Here is a 14123-nt window from a genome sequence, read left to right as displayed (position 1 = left end):
TTTTGACAAAAAAGAAATACAGGGTTCATTAAATTGCTTTCTTAACAGCTATACTTAAATATCAATATATTTGATAACAAAAAAATTTTAAATTACAGTAGAACCTCCAAATAACAGACAGTCACAGGACCGGACGTTTTGTTTGTTATGGGTCCGCTATCAGGGAGGATTACTTTGCAAGGCTTGCTTTATGAGCTTATACCAATCAATTTAATGGAAATTACAACATATAAAATGTACTACTGCCATTGTGTATTATGAAACATAATTGCATATTATTTACTATATTTCAATTTATTAGTGTAACTAATTATTTTGTCTTGCATAAAATTAAAATAATGTGCACTAGTAGGAAATTAACTGAAATCAATATTTATTTAACAGATTTTACCATTTCTTTTAACACTGAAAAATTGTTGTACCATTCTCATTGTCTCTTATTCTAAAAAAAAAAAAAGGGCAGTGCATAATGTCCAAGAACATCAATCTGTCCTTTAAATGCCAATTCTTTCAGATGCCATTTTTGATTGTACTTTCACACTAGATTGAATCGACTTGGTTTTAGTGAAGCTAAACGGGATTAACACACGAGAAAGCAAGTACAGCAAAAAAACGTTTTAAAAGATTTGAATGGGGAAACAAAATTGAAATGGGAGAATGAAAAGCTTTGTAAGGTTTTGCAAAGCAATTAGTATTTAAGAGAAGAAAAAAAGTAAAATTACTTAACTGCTTTAAATTACTTATAAATATAACCACTTGCAAGAGATAGCGTATAGAAATTTCAGTCAAAACACTTAAAAAATAATTTTTTTGCTTAAAAAAATTTTCGCTATTCAGGGTGAATTATATGGAAACACCTTCATTAAGGGACTATGACTCACAAAAATGCCTGCAAACTGGAGGTGTCCGCCATTTGGGAGTGTCGATTGAAAGAGGTTTCATTGTATCTAATTAAAGTGAAATATTAAATGAATCTGATAAGTTTGTTTTTCAGCTACATTAAATAGAGAAATAGGTAGCAATTTCAAACTATCAATATGGTAGCAATTTTAAAGTAGCAACATGATTGAAAAAGTTCAGATTAGTTACGAATTTGAAAAAATTTTGGAAACATAGTAGACTTTGAATAATTCTAACTCCAAAGATAACAGACAAAAGCTTAAATTATCCAAAATTTCAACTGAAGAACTTGTGTTGTTTTAATAGAAAAGGAGAATTACGCTAAAATTGGACAGCAATCAATTAAAGGAATGAACAAGAAAAACTTTACTATTTCTTTTTTTACTACCAGCACATCTTTTCCAACTTTTTTTTTTTTTAAATTTACAAACATACTGAAAATTTTTAAAATATTTTATTGATTAATAAAAATGCTAACAAACATTTCATTGATTATTAAAAATGCTGTGAATGTAACAAAGAGGCTACACTTCAGGGACATTAATATTGTGAGACTTTTACTTCATTTCCTCTCAAAAAACACCCACAATTATAACATCCTACAAAAAAAAAAAAACCATAAGTTTTGTGTTTAATTTACCTATATAATGTTCTATGACTTTTCTCAAATATTTACTTTATAATTATTGCAGTATTTCTTTACCTTCACACTTAAATATATTTTTGTGAGTTCATTATCAATTTTATTTGTTAATACAGTTGAGTCTCGAAAATGCCGAGGTGCTTCATTTATATTTTAAGTTATATTTTTTAGTAGCTAAAAATTTGATTTTCATTAAAATCTGAAAATAGAAATATTTAGTTGCTGTAAAATTTGTTGACTATGTTCGTTAAATAATAAAAATACATTGAGAGGCTGATTACGTTTTGGTTGTCTTGCACATAAAAATACGTATGGATATAGAGAAAAAATTAGGTTAAAATTAGTCTAAAGGCAATTGAAAAGAAGTTTATGTTGAAGTTTGAGTGATAATTTTTTTCGTAAAGACTTTAGTTCCTTTTAATGATGCAAGGAAGTAAGCTCTTCTTAGCTGTGTAAATTTTAAATGTGGAAATGTTTTCCGAATAATCTGAGTTATTAGTAATCCGAGGTGAGCTGAGCCCCAATTACCTGGGACTTTCGAGACTTCACTGTATTATTATTATTATTGTATTATTCTTTCTTTTTTGGGGAAGGGAAGGCAAAACAAAAAAAAAAGAAAAGAGGGAAAATACATCACTGGTAGATAAAATTTTGTCCGAAGCTTTTACCAGTCTACAGTTAAAAAACACAGACAGCATGACTAAGTGTATTCCTGACATTGGTTTGTTGGTCGGAGTTTCCACTACGGTCGCATTTTTCGCAAAATGCGAAAAGACTTTCCCAATTGCGAAAATAAAGCAAGGTATTTCCGCTTTTTTGCTCAAACGTTTTGCTGACCCGCAAGCAAAAAAAAAAGAGTGTGGTTTTGCGACAGGCAACTTATTCAACAACGCCATGAAGAACGATGGGATACAAACGGCGTAAACAGAAACGAAAGAGGCCCCCCCTTCTTGTGAGAAGAGAGGGGCAAAAAGATGGGAAACAGGCTAGGGAGAAACGTTTTTCTCTGGAGATATCTCTTCTTCAATGCGACGGGAAGGGGGAAGGGCATTCTGCGTAGGGTGGATGAGTGTGTGCGTGACCAAGTGGGTCATGGTGTGTGGGGAGGATAGTTTTAGAGAAATCAAAGCATTCTATTGGTTGAACCTTCAGCTCTTTCTAGAGAGAAGGCTATGGCTATGATTTCATCATTCCGGATTTCACATGCACGTGCTGCGAGTGTATCATTTGCTGCTTCGATTTTTTTTTCCGGAATTAATTAATTAAATAAATACGGAGTTTGTCAATGTCCAAATGGACAAATATTTATTAAATAAAACAAAAGTCGATGATTCTGCATCCCAAAATGCAGAAAGTCGCAAAAAAAAAAGCCGTTGGTGCACCTACAAAAACTCTGATAAATAAGTGGTGCTCGTTATACAAATGGTTGGAGGTGGTCGAGTGGAAGAGTATAATGTGCCATTTTTTGCTAAAGAACTTTTGAACTCAGCTTAAACCTTGTTTGTGATTCAACAAAGCACCTCAGATTTTCAAATATTTTAGAGGCTTCAGAATAGGAGCATTGTAACTAGTTTATTTCTTTTTAATTATTTACTAAAGATCATATTTTGGAGTTTAATTTAAAATTATTTACTAAAGATCTTATATTTTACCTTCTTTTCCTTTTCTCCTCTTTTGATCAGATTTCAAATTAACGGAAAAAGATGTTTAAAAATTCAATTAACAACACAATTTTGACATAATGAAAAATGCAAAATTTATGTTTTTTTAAGTATGAATTAGAAAGAGTGCACTGTAATTGTAGATGTGGTAACGGCATTTTCATTTGAAATGCAAATTGACACTCATTTTGCCTTTTTTTTTCTGCTAAAGAATCTCTTCAAAACAACGCATCAAAGAATGAAAAATTTTTTTTTTCATTTAATTGCTACAAAGTGTATGTAATCCTGCACATAGCAGAGAAATTTAAAACTGCAGAAAATTCAAACTTTAGGTAGTTTTTTTAGGTAGTCAGGACAAATTCCCAGATTAATCCTGCTTAGAAAAAATCCAACAACTCCTGGTTCTCTAATCAGATGACCAACCCAATCAGTTTATTGAAAAGGGAGTTATTTGTAACCCCAAAATACAAGTATACATAACTTTATCACTATTTTTTCTTTAGAAGTGTGATTTTTTTTATTTTAATAACAGTATTTTTGTGCTGGTAAACAAATAAACATAGGTAAAATTCTCAATTATATGTATTTTCTTATAAATTAAGATTTCTATCTGGTAATAAGTGAGAAATATTATTGATATATCAATGATACAAAAAGGTTTTCATACTTAGAGAACTTGGATATTATCTCTGTTATGGCTTCATAATGAGTCACATTCTTCATAAATATTTCATGTTGCTTTGTAGCAAGGTGCTGAAAAAATATCTAGGATTAAAACTATTGAATTACCTCATAATATATAAACTTTAATTTAAAAAGGTTAGAACTCACAATATTTCAATTACTTAAAATTTTGTAACACAGCTTGCAAAAATTTGTGTATTTTTTAAATATAATAATAACTTAAGACAAATAAAAATATTTTTAGTATACATAAGAAGGCAAGGTAATAAATTCATAGTTCACTAGTATAAATCCCACATTGAACAAAAAATACAAAGAATGTTAAAGTACAGCATCCATGAATCCAATCTATCCTAACTCGCTTTTAAAAACTGTTAACTATAACTAACTAGTAATTTTAAATATAATAATAATGGAAAGTTATATTCACACTGAGACAAAATCTTATTGACACTAAGAAAAAAGATAAATGTGAGATCATTTTTGTGGACTTGATTGCATTTAGATCCATGTGAATTATGCATTCCTTTTTAATTAATTGCTATTGCTTTGTAATCTAATTTAATGCTCATTATTTGGTTGGGTTAAACACACACTTGAATACATTAGGACTTCGACATAACTTCTGTTACAATGGCTATAGGCCAGGAGGCTTCCAAAGTAGTACAAACAAAAGAATAGGATTATTAAAAATTGTTTTACACTGCTCAAAATACATTTTCCCCACACTGAAATAAAATGTAAAATTTACACAAACAGTCTCAGATTTTAAAAATAGAAATTAGTTGCACATTACTAAAATCTAAAACTTTCATTGGGATATTATTAAAATAATTCAAGTACAATAAATGATAAATTATATTAACAGGCTGAAAGGAATCCTCTCAGAAAATTTGAAAGCTAAATGAATATTCATGCCAGATTGAACACTCTAAGTGCTATTGTTAGTTGTTTGCAACGACCGCAGATTGTGAGCATTGTTCTAGTAATAGTTGCATCAGCTGAAAGCAGTTTCAGCAAAAGAACAACTTGGCAACCTTCATTAAAAGGTCAAGAGCAACATAATTATCTGACCAGCCACCTGAAGGGATAGCTGGCAGAGCAAAAGACTCCAACACATTCGCTCAGGTTTAGATCCTTTTCTTGAACAACACCCTACCTATTAGCATCAACTTTTATAATAGTTGTATCACATACAGTGGCACGTTCATTCCCATAATATATGCTGGTGATCGACATTGTCCTCTGAGTGAAAGACAGCAAGCAGCTCTTATCAATGGATTGCATGGAAGATCGAGTTTGAATCCTGGCAAGGTACTGGATATCGTTAATCAGTATAGCCACCTCTTCCAATCCTGTTCTATGGTTTGAAATTTCGTAATAATTGTAGCCATTCGATTTAAACTAAAACCTTTGTTACATGTCACTGTTAGCAGTGCAGTGCCTCCTTCCAGTAGGAGGGAAAAGTAAAAAACATTATCATGTAGAACCTTCTTTAGTGTGAATTTAAACTGTTCAAAACTGATTTTTAAATCCTTTAAAAAAAAGGAGGAGGAAGCAGATTAAATGGACTAAAATGATGAAAAGCGGATTAAAATCGACTTCCCTCAATTAAACCAACTTTGGAGGGAAAAGGAACCCTGCAAGTGCAAATGTTTATAAACAATATGCAATTTGTGAAACAATAAAGTAAAATCCAGCATAAATGAATGAAAACTTGTTTCAGACAAGTGCCATCATTTTATATTCTGAGATTTATAAATCATGTATTAAATTATTTGAAAACTGTTAATAAACATACAATTCAGTGCTTTTTTTTTTTTTTTTTTTTTTTTTTACAAGCACAGGAATGCATGTCCACAATGAATATACTTTCAGAGATCAATCTATATCTTTTAGGAAAAGGTGATAACAATTAATTTACTCACTTCATCTAAATCACAGAAATAAACATCACAAATCTCACAAAACTTCTTTTTGCTTTTCTTTTTGCAATCTTTTCCCTTGCTGAAATGATTTAAGAATTTTGTAAATGACCCAAATTTCATTCATATAAATATACATAAGTACCATCCTCCACATTAAAGTCATTAAGTTATTATGATAAATAAAAATTGTACTAATAATTCATAAACTTCTAGCTTGTTCGCACATTTTAGGTGGTGGTAACAAAATCCTGGAAAAAAAGTTCCCTAATAATTCCCTGATCTAGCTCCAAAAATTTCCCTGATTTTAAAATTGTGGGTATCACACATTACTAATGAATAAAACCACATTAATATTGTGTACCTGAAATATTTGCAAGAAATACAAGAAGTAAATTTTAGTTTGAAAAGTAGGAGGGTGGAATTTTATGTCAGAAAACAAAAGAGAAAGCAGTAAGATAGATATTAAAAATATTTTAAGACTAAATTTTTTTTAATTAAATGTTGTTCTGTTCAATGTTTAACTTGTGACATTTGAAATTTAGCACTCAAAATAATCGCAGAATTTCTATTCAACATTCCTGAATTCAAGTTTTAATAATGAAAACTAAACAAATTTTATTTACAAGCCTTTTAATAAAGCTTAATAATAAACGAAAGTGTCAAAAAAAAATCCTCACACAGATGCAAAAATATTGAGATCATCAGTTGTAGGAAACAAAGAAATTAAAATGTTATTAATAATAACCAACATGATTATCAGAATAACATGATTAATGAAAACTAAACAAATTTTTTACAAGCCTTTTAACAAAGCTTAATAATAATTGAAAGTCAAAAAAAAAAGGAAATTTCAGGGAGGAAAACTTTAGAGGTTTGGCAATTGAAAATTAATTTTCCCTCATATTTTGAGAAAAACTTTAAATACCCTGATATAATTCCCTGATTTTTTCTAGAGATTAAAATTTCCCTGAGAATTCCCTGATTTCCAGGTCGTGTTACCATCCTGTTTTACAAATATTTCACATAACAATACAAGAAATCTTGCAATTACTATACATTTATAGTTTTTCAGTAGAGATGCAATGGCAATGACAATAGACAATTCTTGAAAGCAAACCATGGATAGTATCCATGCATCAGACAAAAACACTCATGCTTTGAAACATGAATTCCTTAAATGTACACGAAACTTCTTAAGAAGAAAAATCGGTTTGCGAGAAAGGATACAGTCATCCAGACAATATACGGGGTAAACACAAATCTTTTAACATGAAAAGATATTTTGGTTCCCTCACTTTTGTATTCAACGTTTTTCACTGTACATATTCATACAAAGTATACTCTAATGGTTGCTTTTATGGGAGAAATCAATTCACAACTTGCATTCACAAATTTATAGCTAAGACTTTGGAACTGTCAAAGCAAAGTCAACACTAATAATTAGATCTGCAAAATTTTCAGCAGTTTTGTGGTGGCAGAAAAAAAAATTCTGATTTTTTTTTTAGAGAAAATTGGAAAGAATTGAGTTTTAAATTTAAAATGCATTTAATGGCTATATTTTCTTAGAAATTTGAAAATGAAGAATATTTTAAGATACATGCAATCCCCATGCTATGCCATATTTTTTTTTAGAACAGAAATATACATTAAACTTTTACTATTAAAAAAAAATCAATGAGTAACTCTTTGTTCTCAAAGCACCAAAACACCACTGTTCAATATTCAACTTCAAAGAGTTCCGCAGGGTTTGTACTCAATTTCAGAAAAAAAATGAAGGAGTTTTTAAAGAGTTTTGAAGGAGTAAAATGAGATTTTGTAGGAGTACTAATGGGCTGTCCCCTTAAATGATGATGCATTTTTTTTTTCAACAAGTTTAACCCCCTTCCCCTTTGTCACAAAGTGTCACACTTTATCTTACTCCTCCTCTTGTCAAGTCATATTTTTTATAAACATAGTTATGGGCCATTCCATGGAAAACGGTCAATTTTCCTGCTCGAGATGCTTCATATGTTTTATTAAACATAATACTTTAAAATATTAATGAACAAATTTTTTCTGCTTAACAAATTACAAATTTATGTGTCATATCTTTAGCAAAAAATTTCGTCATTACCCTTTAAAATTATTACTTTTTGATGAAATATATGAACCGTCACATGCAGGACAAAGAGTTGACTTTTTCCTTGAATGGCCCTTATAATAACTGCATGATGCTACTTTTTGTCACCCTCTCTTTTCCCCCTTGCCCAATTTCACGCACCCCTCTCCCCTTCAAGGCATGACATCACTTGTGGATGACTCATTTTACAATATCATGAACGTGATTTGCTAAACAATTGTTTTTTTTTATGCTATTACTTATAGTACATCTGCTTATGCATTTTTAAATATTTAAATAATAATTAGACAAACTGACTTTTGCAGCTGAGAGTGGGGTGGAAACAAAAATATTTGAACTTGTCTTATAGCATTAATCAGACAAAAAATTTAAAAGCTTTATATCTGAAACAAGAATTATTTAAATATAAAACAGAAATAGAAGTTTAAATTAGTGGTACATAATAAGTCGCCTTGAAAATTACCGATACTCATGTAAAAAATTATAATAATTACATGCCCAGGCGAGCCGGGCATGTAAGGGTAAAAGAGTCATACCCAATCGGAATTTTTACATGCCCCGTGGCATGTTGGGCAATATAATTTTCAAACTTTAGTCAAGCACCATTTAAGCATGGTTTACTTCATTTATGAAATGTCTTAGTCATCTAATAATGTTTTCACCTTCAACTTTTATAACTTCTATGATCAATTTGTAAATCACATTTTTATGAAAAAATTAATATAAGAAATTACTGCGTTAAAATCGCCCTTGTGACGAAGTTAATTTGTCAAGTGAAGTATTTCAAGCTACTGTCACAGAGGAAGATTCTATGTAGTCTTGAATTAAGAAAGAAAGAGTTTTGAAGGAGTTCAAACCAAAATGAAGGAGTTTGATGGGCCCATCAAAAAAATTTCCAAAATGAAGAAGTTTTGAAGGAGCGTATGAACACTGGTTCCGGCAAAGAGGATTGTTAAATTTTTCTTCCAATTGAAGTCTACTTCTGTAGACAACAAATTATACAAACTGTTTCCAGTATGATGGATATCAATATCACTGATGTAAGATGTTGTTTTCTTTGCAACTATTAGAAACATCTTTTTTTCTAATGATATTTTTGCTTCGATGAAAAACATTAACATTGGAAAAACAAAGAAAGCAAAACAAACAATGGCGTTAGAAAAACACTGTTACATATATGGTAAAAATATTGGTTTTGAAAACCCTGACAATGTTGCACTTCTATTCTTCAGCTATTTTAAAAATAACTAACAAATGGAAAAACTCATTTAAAAGAAAAAAAACTGAACAAATTCTTTAAAACAATATCAACAAAGCACTGAACTTACCGCTTTAAAGCTGGATTGAGATTCATGTCTTTCCTTCTATTAGAAGTATAAATGCAGTTTGAGGCAGGAGGACACAGTGATGTAATTGATGCTGAAACACTTAAACTTTGCACTGCTTTAGGTTGTGTGAATTGTGTCGACTTATTATTTAGTTCCCGCAAAACAAATCTGGGTGGTTTTTTGTTTACTTTATTTCCTTGACAAAATTGGGAATTAATTTCTTTTACCTTTGCCAAAATATTCAACATATCAGTTGAATACAAGACTTCTTTATATCTACTTTGATATTTCCTGGAGGAAAAAACATACATTATTCTCATAACATGTTATAAGATACTGTAACATTACAATTTGCAAGTTCATTTTAAAACACCTTTATTAACTGTGAATGACATAACATTTAAAAAGGTTGCCCATTCTCATAAATATGACATGTCTTCATTCCTAAGAAAAATTGAGGGGGGGGGCATTTTTGCAGGCATTTTGATAGCTTTGAAAATGTAAAAAATATTTTTAAAAAGTCCTGCTAATTTTATTTAAATATTTAGTTGTTGAAACTCAAGTGTTACATTTTTATTTTTTTAAATGATTGGTACAGATGGTACCATACCACCATAAATCATAGTCAAACTTGCAAATTGAACTACATATTGAGAAAAGCTTTTTTACTTGATTTCAAAAATAAAAACAATGTTAAAAAACATGAAAGAATAGAATACCTTTTACAATCGTCAACTTTTATGTATGGTGCTTGCAACTTTTTAACATTTTCATTATTTGTCTTCAATTTCTTCTGCTGTTCTTTGAGCTGAAAAAAAGAAAAGAAAAAAAAACATGACTTAAGTTCTAATTTTCAAAAACTAATAACAATAAATGTAAGTTTAAAAAATATCTTTTTTTCTCTCCAGCTGAATGTTTTTTGAAAAATGATCAGTATTATTCAATCTCACTTCAACACTAGCTGAAGTTTCAAAATTAATAATATAAATCAAAACTGAAATAAATACTAAAGACATGAACATTTATATTTAAAAATATTCTTTAAATTTCTTTTCCATTATTCGAGGAGAAACAAAAAGAAAATATCCCATGCAAACAAATTGGTACTAATTCTTGAAAACAATAGAAATTTATTGTCTTATATTCTTTACTGAATGTTTACCAAAGTTTTTTCTTGAATAACATAGGAAGCTTTACATTTTTAAAGGAAACATTTCTAAAGGTAAAAAATTTAGGTAAAGCTTACAAGATTTTTCAAAAAAATACAATACAATTAAAAATATAAAATAAAACAAAAGCAAAATGTCTTTCCTTTATATTTTAACAAAGCATTTTTTATACAATGTAATGCAATCTAAATGGCCTAAATTAATGTTTCCTCTCTAAATTTTGACTTTGCTCTTCTTTTTTTTGCAATGTTCATCCCCCCCACCCACCTCATTCTGGGAAGTTCAAAACAGTGCCTAACTTACCTTTTATAATTTTATTTTTGTTCTGTCAATTTTGTTACTTTCTTTTTTTTAGAGGTTGGGGGAGTGGCATCAAAACGAACTCTACCTTTATTTTGTGACACACTTGATACAATTGGTACAATTTGAAATACTGAAACTGATAATCAGAAAAATTTACTTTTTTGCTTTGAAATAAGATGGATCATCCTCAAAGTGAGTTGAAGCACTGTAAGTAAACTAGTATTGTTAAATTTTTTGAGGAATGAAGAATTATCTCTGCTGTTAGTGAAGACCATTGCTTGTTTGATTGAGCATGATGATGAAACAAGAGAACAGAAGTTCAGACAAGGTACCCCCCTCCCCTCCCCTTTCAAAAAAAAAAAAAAAAAACAGACTAAGACCTCTCAACCCTCCTCTAAACATTTAAATGATGCAGTCTACACTACAACGCTGCCCCTTCCTTTGAGCACCCCTCGTCAAGACTTGCTGACAACACACATTTTGCAAGTGTTTAAAGGATAATCTAATGTATTTTTAAAATCTCAATATTTTATTTCAAAAGAAAATATAGTTTAAAATTTTTTTTTTCAGAAAGGTATTTCGCAAAATCAACTGGAACCACCCAGTTTGAAAGCAAGTTTCTGCTGAAAATCGGGTAAGGGTTTAATTTTAAAAACAAATTCTTTTAGTGATCATTTTGAGCATTTACAGTACAACCTCAATATCTCGAATCTTTCGGGATGGGATAAAAATTCGGGATACCGAGTCATCAAGGTTTAAAAAAACTTACACTAGTAACTCTCACAATTACACACACGTAAGCTATATGCATTTATATATGTACTATGGGACCACTTCAAATTACTATCAATAAAGTAGTCTTCAATATTTTACTAGATTTGAAATTTTATAATTGTCGAAATCGCACAGGATGAGATTTTGAAATGAACAACAATTTCAACTTTGCTTTTTTCACCTAAAAATTTAAAAATTCTAATTTTATCTTCAACCAGTAACCCCAAATTCAAAAAGTTCGCAGCAGCCATTTTGTAGGGGTTAAAAAAGCAGAATGATGAAAATGAGGAATGCATTTTATGTTTTCGCTTGAAAACAGACGGATAAAAAAATCGACCCCCTTTCCTTAAAGTGGACAACATGTTTGAGAGAAATGCACAAAGATTCTAAACTCTAGAAATCACAGCACCCCACCTCATACCAACATACCTCCATTATCTTTCCCCAATTCCCTATTCACAAAATTTCCAAGGAAAGGGATGAAAAATATTAAGCAATTGTCCCTGGAACTGGTTTTACTACAAAAATTGCCAAAGAAAAACCACAATTGAAACTTGCTTCTGTGCAAAAATTTTGACATATCAAGGGTTTCAAAAAAAAAAAAAAAAAAATCAAGATAACTATGGAAAATACATAGGTGTTTTTATAGAAAATGCTTTTTTTTTTTTTTTTTTTTTTTGACATTAAGGTTTTTGAGATATAGAGGTTCGAAATATCAAGGTTTGACTGTATTTTAAATAATGTTCAAAAAAAGTCACACTCAAAACAGAAATGTTAGTAAACACATAATTTTTTTACGTCATTTTTCCCTATTTGTGCCTTTACACCTCACTTTTGTTCACACATTCCAAAGCAAAGAAAAAATCTTGTTTTAATGAGCTGTACCTGTTTATGCTTCAAGGTACTATAAATATAATTTTGCTGTCTGAGAAATTAAAAAAAAAAATGTTCAAATCAGATTATTCCCTCATAAGTTAAGGGGACACTGAAAGACCAACAAACAAACAATACAATACTTCCAAAATGGTTTTTTTTTTTTTTTTTTTGACTGCTATTTATTAATTTTTGAAAAATGTTTACAATTTCTTAAGCCTCCTTTCATTTCTTCATTGTTTTTTCTTATATTTAATCAAATGCACAATACATAGGAGACATTTAAAGACCAAATTGATAAACAGTTTTAAAGAACAAAAACTGCATTCATTACCATCCCTGCACTAGGGAATTTTTAAATATTATAAAAGCTAAAACTTACATAGGCGTAATTTCCTCTGAATTTAAAAAATAAAACAAAATTAAAAAGTTTTTATTATTTTTGTCCATTTAACATTTGAAACAAAAAGCCTTAATAGCAGAATTTTACACCTGAGTTTAACATTAGAGATATTAAAACATTATGCATTATTACAATATTGTTCATAACACACTTACTTCAGCGGCATATTTCTTATGATACAGATTTTTGTATTTTTCCACCCACGAAAGAACCTTTTTAACATCATATACTTTAATATTCCATAGTTTACAATTTTCAAGAATATCTGCTGTTCCATGCTTTACACTCTGATGATTAATCCCAGCCTAAGAAAATAATTACAAGCAAAAGTAAATATTTAGCATAGAATAATAAAATTTAAAATAATACTTTTAGCTTAGTGCAGTGGTGCCCAACCTACACTTTTCACTTCAGGGTCTCCCGTACCTACCACTATTTGTGGTTTAACCAGTTGGATGGGATCCTGAAGACAGCTCTGATTTTTTCATTCAGACCAGAAGTCGAGCAATCCCTGGTCCAGCATCCTCAGAGGTATCGTTTCACTGGCAGGAGTTTGTGACCAGGAGCACATTTAACGTACACAGTCATCATTAATGAAGACAGTGAACCTTCGACTGGCTAGGATCGAACTTGGGACCCTCAGGTCACAAGAGCGATGCCTTACCAATCAGGCCACCAGGACCACTAGTTGCCCATCCTACAACCCGTTTGCCACGAAGCTGATCCCTATGGCCCATTCTTTTGTTCAATATGACGAATTGAAAATTATGTTCTAGAGAACTTTCAAAACAACCAACCACTTTCTTTTGGTATAAAGAATGATTGCTGCAAATTTAGAACCAAATAGTCAGAAATTGATTTCTAAAAGACAGATGAAAACTTTATTGATAAAACAAGCATATAATAATGATGAAAATAATTCTTCGTTTGTAATTTTAATTTCTTTTTAATGCTTTTCCATGTTATCCGAGAAAAAGATTCAAACATATTTAAATTTCATATGCTCTCTGGCCTGCAAGAGTGATCTTAATATGAGGTGCAGTCCTCAGGTAAAAAAAAAGGTTGGGCACCACAGGTTTAGTGCATAAAAACACTTAGCACATCAAGATAAAAACATAGTCAAGGCATTGCGAAATATCATACAAGCGAAAATATTGGAAATAAGAATAATGCGCCTTATTTATCAAGTTATTTTTAAATAGTATCATTTACATAAATTGAGTAAGATCTTTTCAATAAACTTTTTGCAATGTTATTTTTTTGTAAATTACATCATAAATCAAAAAGTAAATAACCAAGATACTTTTAATTAAAAACAGAAAATTACCTTTTGCCTCG

This window comes from Uloborus diversus, chromosome 1, assembly GCF_026930045.1.
Source record: "Uloborus diversus isolate 005 chromosome 1, Udiv.v.3.1, whole genome shotgun sequence".
NCBI lineage: Eukaryota > Metazoa > Arthropoda > Arachnida > Araneae > Uloboridae > Uloborus > Uloborus diversus.
This window is presented reverse-complemented; position numbering follows the sequence as displayed.